The sequence below is a fragment of the Mustela nivalis genome (genome assembly GCF_964662115.1).
Source record: "Mustela nivalis genome assembly, chromosome: 11".
Taxonomy (NCBI): domain Eukaryota; kingdom Metazoa; phylum Chordata; class Mammalia; order Carnivora; family Mustelidae; genus Mustela; species Mustela nivalis.
In genome coordinates, this window is record NC_139030.1 from 53,910,444 (window position 1) to 53,916,443 (window position 6,000).

The window sequence follows — 6,000 nt, forward strand, 5'->3', positions numbered from 1 at the left end:
TCTTTGTTATTTGTGTCTCTGGCTTCATTCACAATCTAAATTTATTATTGTGCAGCCTGGATGTTGTATGTAGCTGCTTACTTTGATCTTAAAGCATGAGTCAAGCAAAATTGCTGAGGAAAGGTAGACCTTATTCTTCATGATTCCTTCTGATAAATAGGGTTTTGAATGTGTGTTTGCGTGTACATGTGTGTAAATCTGATATAAAATTAAATCTGAAAATATCAGACATATTCAGCATTAGTACAGCATTAAAGTGGATTTCCAAGAAAAATGTGAATTATCTTTGGGTTATTTTTTCATTTGATACAGTCAAGTTCTACTATCTTGTACCATTTCAGATAAGAATTAGGATATCTGAGTTCTTTACTTCTTTTTTCTTTCTTTTTTTTTTAAATTAACATATAATGTATTATTAGCTTCAGGGGTACAGGTCTATTAATCACCATTCTTAAACACTTCACAGCATTCACCATACCACATGCCCTCCCCAGTGTCCATAACCCAGCCACCCCGTCTCTCCCCTGCTCTCCAGCAAACCTCAGTTTGTTTCCTGAGATTAAGAGTCTCTTATGGTTTGTCTCGCTCCCTGGTCCCATCTTGTTTTTTTTCCTCCCTTCCCCCCATGACCCCCCACTCTGCCTCTCAAATTCTTCATATCAGAGAGATCATATGATAATTGTCTTTCTCTGACTGACTTATTTCACTTAGCGTAATGCCCTCTAATTCCATCCATGTTGTTGCAAATGGCAAGATTTTGTGTTCTTTTGATGGCTGCATAGGAGTCCGTTGTATATATATATATATCGCATCTTCTTTATCCATTCATCTGTTGATGGGCATGTAGGTTCTTTCCATAGTTTGGCTATTGTGGATATTGCTGCTATAAACATTTGGGTGCACTGCCACTTGAGATCCCTACATTTGAATCTTTAGGGTAAATACCCAGTAGTGCCATTGCTGGATCTTCTTTATCTATTCATCAGTCAATGGACACTCAGGTTTTTTGCGTGATTTGGCTACTGTTGATAATGCTGCTATAGACATCGGGGTGCATATGCCCCTTTGAACTGGTATTTTTGTATCCTTTGAGTATATATCTAATAGTGCAATTGCTGGTTCGTAGGGTAACAATTTTCAGCTTTTTGAGGAATCTCCATGCTGTTTTCCAGAGTGGTTGCACCAGCTTGCATTCCCACCAACAGCGTAGGAGGGCTCCTCTTTCTCCGAATCCTCACCAACATCTGTTGTTTACTGACTTGTTGATTTTAGCCATTCTGACTGGTATGAGGTGGTATCTCATTGTGGTTTTGATTTGTATTTCCCTGATCCCGAGTGATGTTGAGCACTTTTTCGTGTGTCTGTTGTTCATTAGGATGTCTTGTTTACAAAAACATCTGTTCATGTCCTCTGCCCATTTCTTGGTTGGATTATTTGTTCTTTGGGAGTTGAGTTTGATAAGTTCTTTATAGATTTTGGATACTAGCCTTTTATCTGACATGTCATTTTGCAAATATCTTCTCACATTCTGTCAGCTGTCTTGGTTTTGTTCACTGTTTTCTTTGCTGTGCAAAAGCTTTTTATATTGATGTAGTCCCAGTAGTTCATTTTTGCCCTTGCTTCCCTTGTCTTTGGTGATGTTTCTAGGAAGGAGTTGCTGCATCTGATATCCAAGAGTTTTCTGCGTGTGTTCTCCTCAAGGATTTTGATGGATTCCTGTCTCACATTGAGGTCTTTCATCCATTTTGAGTCTATTTTTGTATGTGGTGTAAGGAAATGGTCCAGTTTCATTCTTGTGCATGTGGCTGTCCAATTTTCCCAACACCATCTGTTGAAAAGACTGTCTTTTTTCCATTGAACATTCTTTCGTGCTTTGTCAAAGATTAGTTGGCCGTAGAGTTGATGGTCGATTTTTGGGCTCTCTATTCTGTTTCCTTGATCTATATGTCTGTTTTTGTGCCAGTACCGTACTGTCTTAATGATTACAGCTTTGTAATAGAGTTTGAAGTCTGGAATTGTGATGCCACCAACTTTGGTTTTCTTTTTCAACATTCCTCTGGCTATTCAGGGTCTTTTCTGGTTTCATATAACTTTTAGGATTATTCCATTTCTTTGGAAAAAAAGTTGATGGTATTTTGATGAGAATTGCATTAAATTTGTAGATTGCTCTAGGTAGCATAGACATTTTCACAGTATTTGTTCTTCTAATCCATGAGCAAGGAACATTTTTCCATTTCTTTGTGTCTTCCTCAATTTCTTTCCTGAGAGCTTTATAGTTTTCTGAGTGCAGATTCTTTGCTGCTTTAGTTAGGTTTGTTCCTAGGTATCTTATGTTTTTGGGTGGAATTGTAAATGGGATCGACTCCTTAATTTCTCTTTCTTCTTTCTTGCTGTTGGTATATAGAAATACAACTGATTTCTTTGCATTGATTTTATATCCTGATGCTTTACTGAATTCCTGTATGAGTTCTAGCAGTTTTGGAGTGGAGTCCTTTGGGTTTTACACATAAAGCATCACATCATCTCAAAGAGTGAGTGTTGAACTTCTTTGCTGATTTGGGTGCCTTTTATTTCTTTTTGTTGTATGTTGAATAGCAGTGGTGATAGTGGACAGCCCTGCTGTGTTCCTGACCTTAAAGGAAAAGCTCTCAGTTTTTCCCCCATTGAGAATAATATTTGCTGTGGGTTTTTCATAAATGGCTTTTATGATATTGAGGTATGTATCCTCTATCCCTACATTGTGAAGAATTTTGATCACGCAAGGATGCTGTACTTTGTCAAATGCTTTTTCAACATCTATTGAGAGTATCATATGGTTCTTGTTCTTTCTTTTATTAATGTATTGTATCACATTGATTGATTTGTGGATGTTGAACCAACCTTGCAGCCCTGGAGTAGATCCCATTTGGTCATGGTGAATAATCCTTTTAATGTACTGTTGGATCCTATTGGCTAGTATTTTGGTGAGAATTTTTGCATCTGTGTTCATCAAGGATATTGGTCTGTAATTCTCCCTTTTGGTGGGGTCTTTGTCTGGTTTTGGGATCAAGGTGATGCTGGCCTCATAAAATGAATTTGGAAGTTTTCCTTCCCTTTCTATTTTTTGGAACAGTTTCAAGAGAATAGGTATTAATTCCTCTTTAGATGTTTGGTAGAATTCCCCTGCGAAGCTGTCTGGCCGTGGGTTTTTGTTTGTTGGGAGATTTTTGATAACTGCTTCAATCTCCTTACTGGTTAGGGGTCTCTTCAGGTTTTCTATTTCTTCCTGGTTCAGTTTTGGTAGTTTATATGTCTCTAGGAAGGCATTCATTTCTCCCAGATTGTCAAATCTGCTGGTGCATAGCTGCTCATAATATGTTCTTATAATTTTTTGTATTTCTTTGGTGTTGGCTGTGATCTCTCCTCTTTCATTCATGATTTTATTAATTTGGGTCCTTTCTCTTTTCTTTTTGATAAGTCTGGCCAGGAGTTTATCAATCTTATTAATTCTTTCAAAGAACCAGCTCCTAGTTTTGTTGATTTGTTCTACTGGTCTTTTGGTTTCTGTTTCATTGAGTTCTGCTCTGATCTTTATTTCTCTTCTCCTGCTGGGTTTAGGTTTTCCTTGCTGTTCTATTTCCAGCTTCTTTAGGTGTAGGATTAGGTTAGGTACTTGAAGGCTTTCTTGTGTCTTGAGAAAGGCTTGTATTGCTATTTACTTTTCTCTCAGGACCGCCTTTGCTGTGTCCCAAAGATTTTGAACAATTGTGTTTTCATTTTCATTTGTTTCCATGAATTTTTTGAATTCTTTAATTTCCTGGTTGACCCATTCATTCTTTAGTAGGATGCTCTTTAGCCTCTATGTATCTGAGTTCTTTCCAACTTTCCACTTGTGGTTGAGTCTAGTTTCAAAGCATCATGGTCTGAAAATATGCAGGTAATAATCCCAATCTTTTCATACTGGTTTCGTACTAGTGACCCAGGATGTGACCTATTCTAGAGAATGTTCCATGTGTACTAGAGAAGAGTGTTTATTCTGTTGCTTTGGGATGGAATGTTCTGAATATATCTGTGATGTCCATCTGTTCCAGTGTGTCATTTAAAGCCTTGATTTCCTTGTTGCTCTTTTGCTTCGATTATCAGTCCTTTTCAGTGAGGGGGGGTGTTAAAGTCCCCTACTATTATTGTATTATTGTCAATGTGTTTCTTTGATTTTTTTTATTAATTGGTTTATATAATTGGCTGCTTCCATGTTAGGAGCATAGATATTTAAAATTGTTAGTTCTTCTTTTTGGACAGACCCTTTAAGTGTGATATAGTGTCCTTTTCCTCTCTTACTATAGTCTTTGGCTGAAAATCTAATTTATCTGATATAAGGATTGACACCCAGCTTTCTTTTGATGTCCGTTACATGGCAAATTATTTTTCACCCCCTCACTTAAATCTGGAGGTGTCTTTGGGTCTAAATTGAGTGTCTTACAGACAACATATCGATGGTTCTTGTTTTTTTAATCCATTCTGATACCCTGTAACTATTGATTGGGTCATTTATCCCATTTACATTTTAGGTAACTTGAAAAATATTAAATTAGTGCCCTTGTATTGCCTACAAGATGACTGTTCCTGTAGATTGTCTCTGTTCCTTTCTGGTCTGTTACTTTTATGTCTCTCTTTGCTTAGATGACTCCTTTCAATATTTCCTGTAGGCCTGTTTGGTGTTTGTAATTTCTTTAATTTTTGTTTGTCCTGGAAGCTTTTTGTCTTTCCTTCTATTTTCAATGACAGCCTAGCTGGATATAGTATTCTTGGCTGCATATTCTTCTCATTTAGTGTTTTGAATATATCATGCCTGTCCTTTGTGGCCTACCACATCTCTGCAGATAGGTCTGCTGCCAATCTAATATTTCTACCATTGTAGTTTATAGACCTCTTGTCCCAAGCTGCTTTCAGGATTTTCCTCTGTCACTGAGACTTGTAAGTTTTACTGTTAGATGACAGAGTGTTGACCTATTTTTATTGATTTTGATGGGGGTTATCTGTGCCTCCTGGATTTTGCTGCTTGTTCCTTTGCCAAATTAAGGGAAATTCCTTGCTATAACTTGCTCCAATACACCTTCTACCCTTCTCGCTCCTTCTTCTTCTGGGATCCCAATTATTCTAATATTGCTTCATCTTATGATATCACTTATCTCTCAAATTCCCCCCTCTGGTCCAGTAGTTTTTTTTTTTTTTTTTTTTTTTTTTTACCCCTCAGCTTTTTTATTCTCCATCATTTGGTCTTCTATATCACTAATTCTCTCTTCTGCCTCATTTATCCTAGTAGTAAGAGCCTCCATTTAAAAAAAAAGATTTTATTTATTTATTTGACAGACAGAGATCACAAGTAGGCAGAGAGGTAGGCAGAGAAATAAGGGGAAGCAGGCTCCCCACTGAGCAGAGAGCCCAATGCGGGGCTCGATCCCAGGACCCTGGGATCATGACCTGAGCTGAAGGCAGAGGCTTTAACCCACTGAGCCACCCAGGTGCCCCTCCATTTTTGATTGCCCCTCATTAATAGCTTTTTTGATTTCAACTTGGTTAGAATTTAGTTCTTTAATTTCTCCAGAAAGGGATTTTACTTCTCAGGAAAGGAATTCTCTAGTATCTTCCATGCTTTTTTGAAGCCCAGCTAGCACCTTGATAATCATCATTCTGAACTCTAGTTCTGACATCTTACTAGTGTCCATATTGATTAGGTCCCTAGCCATCGGTGCTGCCTCTTGTTTTTTTGTTTTTTGAGGTGAGTTTTTCTGCCTTGTCGTTTTATCCAGATAAGAAAAAAAAAAAAAAAAGAAAGAAAAAAGAAAAGAAAAGAAGGGAAAAGAAAAAGAAAATCAAAAAAAAGAAAAAGAATAAATGAATGAGAGAACAAAATACTAAAAGGGTAGCAACTACCTCAGAAAAATATACACTAACCAAATCAGAAGAGACCCAAAACTGGTGGGAGAAGAAAGGAGAAAGAGAGAGAGAGAGAAAGAAAGA